Source organism: Hippocampus guttulatus, chromosome 10, assembly GCF_054856545.1.
Source record: "Hippocampus guttulatus isolate MCC_2025c chromosome 10, RoL_Hgut_1.0, whole genome shotgun sequence".
NCBI classification, from domain to species: Eukaryota; Metazoa; Chordata; class Actinopteri; order Syngnathiformes; family Syngnathidae; genus Hippocampus; species Hippocampus guttulatus.
The window spans coordinates 7,478,222-7,486,954 of NC_141270.1; positions in this window are offsets into that span (position 1 = coordinate 7,478,222).

Genomic DNA, 8,733 nt, shown 5'->3' on the forward strand with positions numbered 1-8,733 from the left:
CTCGGATAGAAGGAGGCGGAGGAGGGCGGTAATGGTGAGAAGTGCTTATGAAATATGGATATCAGGAAGAAAGCAGTCCAGGAAAGTTGCCAAGGAGAGAGGGGAAAAAAAAAATCTTTAATTAGTTGAATGATCCAGTAGCTGCAAATACTCAACAGTAATAACAGTCGAAAAACATGACACATTTTAAAGTGTTTGTGAGTGATACGCATCCATGGCGCACTGTTTATCTTCGTACTACTCCAATTATCACCCATTACGAGAGGAGCGATTAATTGAAGAACTTCCGCCAGTGTCATAAAAGAAAATACCTAGGTAAATCCCTCATGGCATCTGTCGCGTGTGCGTGATTTCATGCCGGATGGCGCCGCTATTCTGAATGCCAAAGCATCCCAGTGGTGATGTGTTTTTTTTCCCCCAATGAGAGTCAACACAACATCTCAACGCTTCTAAAGAACAACTCTAAAATAAACAAAGACAAATAACTGCATTCAGAGCAATGTTCCAGGGTGTTATTTGTAATGTGTGTGGCTTTGACAGTTGTCACTGCTGTGGAATTGAAGGGAGGATATCGCCATCGCCTATAAAACTTGAAGCGACTTATTTTGGAGCGCTAATTGTGTAGCCACACCGACAGACGGAGCGTAGAACAAAACAGACATATGTTCTTTATGCACTGTGAAAAATGGCTATTCAATCAAAGCGAACAACATCCCTGTGATCGTAAACGGCTTTGGGGTGCGGCACATCCCAAATTGATGACAGTTGGCTTTGTCGGCGGCACTGGCAGTTGCCTATGGCGGGTCGCATTTGCTGACTGAATGTTGTCTGAGATGAAGGAGCAACGCTACAATTGTTTGTGTGTGTGTGTGTGTGTGTCCGTTTAGAATTTTCATCCACTTCTACCCCTTTCCGTGCCTCTTCCATTCTTTCTGTTGCATTCTTTCTGTTCAGTTTCTCTGTTGCAACCTGCTGACGACAGCCCGTGACACTCTAAGCTCTGCGGACTCATTCCTCTGAATACATCCCACGTTCTACTAAAAATCATTTGTAAACCGAGACTGTCTTGTAATTTTCCTGGTATGTACCCAAGTGCTTGGCGTTTGGTCCATTCTGTTGTATAACAACACTGACATAGCATAACTCTCCAAAGATTTTGCACCAGCTACCCTCTGACTTTGGTTATATTAATTTGAAATGAGTGCATTATGAACTACTTGAGTTGCTGCATGCCAAATGTTCCACGCTCTGTTAAGCAAATGACTGTTAGATTTTCCCAGGCTCTGCTGTTGAAGCCTGCGACCACAATATTAAGATTTAACATCACTTCTGACCGGAGATGGAAGCAGGGAAGAGCTGCTCTGCGTTCCCTCCAGCCTGGCTGAGGACCAGCATTAGCCTCATCATCATGAAGTTAGCAAGTGTAGCACGCTATCGACGGGGCCGCCTGGCTGTGGCGTTTAGCTTCAAAGAACCACCCCGCGGGCATCCTTTCGAATATTGTCCCAGAGATGGTGTTTTTCTCAAACCTACTGATGCATGAGGCCTGCGAAAAAACAGAGGGCAAACATCAAAAGTGCGTTTGAAAGCGTGGGGGGAATTTTGTCAAACCGCAACTAAAAGTTTCCACCTGAATCCTAAGTGAGCTGTCATTTCAAGGCGATGACTAATCTCTAGACTGCAGATGGAATAGTGTACTATGTGTACCCCGCTCTACATCACAGCTGCACGTGCACATTTGTCTGTGTCGAGCACCATCAAAACAATCGCATCAAAATGAGTAAAATCATTCATCCCGAGTGCACAGATTGACAACGGTGTACTGTTCGTTTGACTCCTATCCAAACTCCCGCCCTCCCTCTCCCTCATTCTTTTGTGTTTTTGTTCCACATGCTACCCTTCTGCACGTTACCATTACGTAACCCACGGGCCCGGTGTTGCAGTGACAAGGATGGTCCATAGGGGGATGTACAAACAGCTGCAGTGTCAGTGATGGGTACATTATATTATCACAGCGTGACACAAGACCTCAGGCACCTTCTGTGCACAAAACGGCTGGCAAAAAAAACAAACAAATAACATCACATGCTGGTTAACTCGCATACATGCGACCAGTTAATAGGGAGATGATAGTATGCAAAGAGGCAGTATATTTGCTCTGATGTCGAATGGCTCCGAGGACTGAAGTTTAAACAGAGAGTTCGACTTTTGCACAGCACTATGCAGCAGATGCCCCTTATTGCTTCCACCGGGATATGTTTTAAATGATGCCGATTTATTAGTTTGTTTGCAACTTCCTGCTTATGATCAACCCAGATTTGCTTTCATGGTTGGTTCATGGTGTTCCCTTTAAAGTTTGATGATATTCCACATGTCCATGACGGCATAATGGCTTGATGACTCCCATTACACATCTCCACCATCATTTTGGCCTTTTTTTTTTTGTCACTACATCTTATCCTCCTCTCTCTAATTAGAGAAATGACAGACATTGCCTAGGTTTGTTTGTTTTTTTAAACTATTTTTGTAATTTTTAATTATTTCTGTACAGGATTCCTCAAGTCAAGATGAATGAAGATCAAGTCCAGATCATCAGTCAGTCCACAGAAGAAGCTGTCATTATGTTCACACAATGGTTCTGACTATAGGTGAGTGTTTTGCTTAACTCATGCACAGTAAGTTAGCAATTCCTTTATTTCCAGCGCAACCTACTGTTGTTTTTGCTTCTTGTTTATATATATATATATATATATATGTATATAAGCAGCAATGCTAATATAGATGGGCATTTAGATTAATTAATCTTCCTAAAAGCATGTACGAAAATTCATTAAAACTGTCCAATTTAATTAATCCCAGTTCAGATAGCTGTATTCATCATCAGATGAGGACAGACACAACCAAGTTGTTCTTGCACGCTTTATTTTTACATTTTACTTGCCGCATCACTACTTGGTCTTGTTAAACTTCATTTATTGACTGCTCTAATGTGCTAAAAAAAATATCTATGACATCATCGATTAATTGACTCAGAGACTTTTATCACATGAAACTGAACCTTAATATTGAGTCATTCTGCCCTTCATACACATACACACACACACACACACACACACACACACACACACACACACACACACACACACACACACACACACACACACACACACACGCTGTTTCCACAAGAGAAGCCAAATTCGAGAACCACTCACATTTGTCTCTCTGGCATGCAAGTTTCCCCTTTTTTTTCATAGGTGGCCTTGTTTCCGCACGGGCTCTGGGCATCTCTCGCCATGGCTGCCTAGTAACTGTCGATGTAGACTGTGATTTATGCAAATTGGCAGGGAAGTGCTTGTGGGTCAGCTGCGATAATGTGGCAAGACAGTGCACGCGGGCAAGTCAACGGGATATCCAAGTCGAGGAGGAAATAATGTGCTGTAAGACATTTGCAGGGAAGCCCTGAAATCTTTGCCAATGAAAACAATTGGGGAATGGAAATATAGTTAATATACTGTATATAGTAAATATATAAAATAAAACATCCAACCATGTGTACTGCCGGTATTTGTCTGAACAATCAGGTTTATTTTAGAAGGTAAAAAAAAATTAAAAACGGACACATTACTACTACGTAATTATAATAATATCCATCCATCCATAATAATATGATCCTTAGAAATAAAACAAATGTGTTTGTGTAATCTTATAGTGATAATAATTTCAATTAAATAAAACATTCAGATTTTTTTGAAACAAATAGCTGCATTATATTAATAAATATAAATAATATAAATTTTCAAGGAGTCATTTCCAATGAATCTGTTGGAACATCAATCATTTCAGGAAATCAGGTCCACGTAGACATGAGATCCCAAAAATACTGAGAATATACACGGGCCCCCCAAAAAGCCCTTTTCTAAACATTGTCTGACTGCTCAATTTCAAAATAAGATATTTACCGGTAATTCCACAAAAAAAATAAAATAAAATAAAATCCCAGAACTTCCTTTGCACTTAAAAATAAGGACTTTTGTGCAACTGCTGTCAGTAAACATTCTCAATTGCTGTCACATGTGCAATAACACTTACTGTTTCAGCTGCTGCCAGGAAACTCATCCTCTTTGACGACAAAATCAACAACCAAAAAGATAACACGTTAAACATTGGCTTCGTTTTATGTCCGAAAATGGTCCCGCCATGACTCAAATGTCCACCTCAAGCCAAACATCAAACTCCAGTTTGACTGCGCCATTGGATCATTTATTGAAACGAGGGCAGTGCGCAGTGCTGGTGAGGTCGCTAATGTTTACATCCTCGGCTTGTAAACGGCAACTTGAACTGATCGTAACAGATCGTAACAGATGTGATTGCTATCAAGGGATTCAGGATGCTGATATGCTTTACTGAATGTGATCCTTCATCTCTTCCCCCTCATTTCCTGCCAGCTCCCACTATCTAATTAAGGGAGGGTGGCGGGGGGGCAGCCACTCTGTGGTTTTACTCAGATCCAGGTGATCCAGATGGTACCGGGGGGTCAGAATACATTGTCGCAATCCTATGATACGAACAGTTGGTCTTTCTGTCTTCGAAGCTGGGCACTTGTGGTGCCCGGCACAGTTTAATTAGAGTGAATACATTAGGTCGGTGTTCGATCCCGCTACCTGTCATGGGTTCGAACACTTTAGGGACTGCAGAGATGGCCATCCCTTGCCCTGCGACACTCCACACCCACCTGGAGGGAACGCAGTGGCTTCCCAGTGACAGATGGAGGCTCTCTCACGGAACTGGGCCGGATTACTCGCAGCAACCATTAGCCCAGTCAGTGAGCCATTGTGTCTTTGTGTTGGCTCTACTTTTGCTCGGTTGGTACCACAGCAATGATGCCATCCGTCATCATTTGCATTTGTCTCTGTGATCGGTCCAAGTCACTGGTACAAATCTCTCCGGCCATTACGCCCATACAGGGGGTCCCTGATTTAGGACGGTGCCGACCTACGATATTTGAAGGATACGAACGGTTTACAAAGAAGACATAATTTGCGTGATCCATCAATCCAGAAGATTGATGAGATTGACTGACAATCTCTGTTGTTATTCATCCCGTGGGTTTTTGATGGGGTTGAATTTAGGTTTCAGGTCAGTGTAACGAACGCATCATGGAAGTTGGCATGGATGGTTAGGTAGAAGATTTTGAAAAACGGTGGCCATAAATGGTAGAAAAAATAAAAGCACTAATGCTGCACAGGTGGCCTCAAGTAAATGGACGAGAGGGTTGTTTCCACAGCACGGTCGTTCAAGATTTATGGACCTTGCTTTCTCAACAAATGAATGGAACAATAGAATTTTCCCAAAAATGTTCTTGGTAAAATAAAATGTTACGATTCAGAGTTTGAGGCACTAATAGGTTGATGTTTTAAAAGTCTTCACAAATGTTACGGGAATGCTGCCAATCCGCAATCGCGCTTGACTTCTTGTCATTTCGATTATATGTGGTTTTCCAATTACCATGGATGCATTGCTTCACTCTTTCTTGGCTAATCTCGATTTCGATCATCACTAAGGGCTCTATTTTCATCGACACACATTTGTCACACACAGACATACAATCACAGCAGTTCTCTGTGATCGACCTGGCCAACTTGACATCATCCATCCGTGGAGATCTGCTTGCATTTCCTTATAAATGTACTTTGCGCGTTTCAATCCTCTGCATGGACTCCATCCAGAAAGTCTTTTCATGCTTCTGCAATGTCAACGACTGTGCGCATCTCACGCTCTAAATTTAAGGGTTATGAGAGGAGTCGCTTCCATTGGCCACAAAGCCGGTTGAATGTGTCCACACCCACAACGGCGTAAACGCCAGTTTGTAACTGCGCTCGTCTGTGGAAATACCAAAAGAAAGAAGCCTCCAGCCATGCGCACAGTTAGACTCGGCTTTGTGCTCGACTTTCCCTGAGCACGAAAATAGAGCCCTAAATAAGTACACTTACCTCTTGCAGTTCCCTGCTTTTCGTCATTAGGATTCATGCATTAATCATAACTAATAATGAATGTGATTTATTTTGCCTTTCGTGAAGCCGAAAAAACAACAATGACAACAAAACGGTACTAAATATCAGTCGCGTTTAGGTGTTGCATATTTCAGAAATGAGAGAGATCCAGAGGGTGGTAGCAGCCACACTGGTGGATCATAGTTTGGTATCAGCAGTGGTGACCAGTGTTTGAGAACGTCACCCGCTAATGGGGTAAGGAGGTCACCGGGATATTGTGGTGCTTGGGCATGTCAATCTTGAATGCTTAGGACAGGGGTCGGCAACACGCGGCTCTCGAGCATCATGCGGCTCTTTAGCCCCCCCGCCAGTGGCTCCCTACAGCTTTTTCAAAAATGTTTGAAAATGGAAAAGGATGGGAGGGAAATATATAAATTTTTTGTTTTAATATGGTTTCTGTCAGAGGACAAACATGACACAAATATTATTAACATTTTCTGATGCTGTAAAAATGTGTCGAATAAATATTAAATGTCAACATTTCGTCAACGAATATTTGCGTCATAGCCTGCGACACACGTTTCTATTAGCAGGGCGGGATGTCAGTCAGGGGGCTGTTGTAAAAAAACAAAACAAAACAAAAACAGCTGCCTTTCACGTACAATTCACCGAGGGTACATGCTAAGAATGGGAATCTAGGTGGCCAAGAGAAGCATTTTTAAACGGTACACGTGAGCTACGATAGTTAGCTTGCTGCAAAAGTGCGCCCTGTGCCTCATTCATTTTACGGCATGCGTGTGTAAGTGTGTGCGTATGTGCGCGTGTTCGGTAACGGGTCGATCGCGGGAGGTTGGTTGTAGATCTTCCGTCAAAAAAGTTTGGGACCCCCTTCTCTACAGGAAGAACAGCAGGGGGTGTGGGGAAAAACTTTTAATCATGAATGCTCATTGTGTATTTGTAGCCAACTTAGTCATGTTGACAGCAGGCTAATATAGCCCATATAGATACATACAGCATGTGTTGCCTTCATTATAAGGCTTTTTATTTGTTGTTTGTTTATTTTGGTCCAATATGGCCCTTTCAACATTTTGAGTTGCCAACCCCTGGCCTAGGAGAATGATTTTGTGGCGAATGATGGACAAGGTAGCCCGAGTGTTTGAGGTCAAAAATGTTGAAAGATGTGCTTGCAAAGCCATCACATTCCTCTGGATCGATCCAAAACGTCTTCCTTGCTTCATGTCCATATCTTGTCCCTCTGGATTCAGAGTTGTTTTTCCATAATCATGCTAACTAACTTCGAAATTCTAACCTTGTCAACAATGAAAACTCATCTGTCCTACGTCCCGAGAGGCAAACGCTGATGGCTAGTTTCACGGGACCTCGCTTGCTGCAGGCAAGCAAAGGGGAAATGAATGTGACACATCTCATAAAGAAGAGAGATGGCGGCATCAAGAAAGGAAGGAAGGGAAGCTGTCATTAATGCGAACTGTCCAGGCGATCCAGAGCCGCTTCAATCTAATGGGGGGACAAGCGTGCGCAACCTCCTGAAGGTTGTACCAGCAATTATGCCACTTAAGAGTCTTTGACAGGCAAGGTCGCATCGGCAAACAGACGCGAGGAGCATCATAATAAAGCGCTCGGTATTCAGTGCCACACAGATCCTTTTAGCTGAAACAATATCAATCTTCCAAGTGTATCTTGTGTCCACTGTGACCGATAATATCCCTGCCATTCTTGTCTGGGATGGTTTAAAAAAAAAAAAAAAAAACGCCCCCACACACACCACACGCGCACACACACACGCGCACACACACACACACGCACACACACACACACACACACACACACACACACACACACACACACACACACACACACACACACACACACACACACACACACACACACACACACACACACATTCGCATGACAGGTCTGACGCAAGCACAGTACCTATTTGTCCTGTACCTTTTCATGTGAGGACAAGGGTCATACAAGGGGGGGGGGGAGTTTGAGCAGCTGTGGCCTGCTCGCAAAAACAGATGTGACTGCACTGCTTTTGCCAGAATGTGTCACCAAGTTTGTGGGTGCTTTTAGTGTTGCTTTCACTCATATTTCAGTCAATTATGTGCACACTCTGGTGTACAGTATGTGCTGGTTACAAGGAGAACCTTTAACCCTTTTATGCACCAAAAATGATAACCTTTAGCCCGATAACATGATAGGCTGTCCACTGTAGTAACCACTGTCCCTGAAAGGGTTAATACCATATGCCATGGACTGAGAGTTGAAAAACGAAAGATTTTGGGGGAGTCAACACGATTGTGATCGTCATACCAAAGTCGCTTATTCGATGATGTCTTTGACATCGCCAACATTTTTTGCACCTGGAAAGGAGGTGTGTACCTTTTGAGAGATTAACACAAAAACAAATCAAAACAAATCATGCTGAATGTCGTTGTAACTTTTCGTTTAGTTTCAACAGTTTGGCCCATTTCATCTTTACAATTTAGCATTGCATGTTGTAAGATATGACGTTGTAGCCAGGCTGAACCCCCCCCACCCCCTAACAAAATACATTTTTCTGTTCCACTCTTTCTACTTCACTTGTGCTTTTGTTGTATTTGAGGATATACTTGCATTTTTTTGAAAGTGGCCCTGCGCACTGCGAGCTAATGAGGACAAATAGATGGATGATGTTTTGATGACATTGGGAACTTAATGGAATCGCCATTTTTTCCTT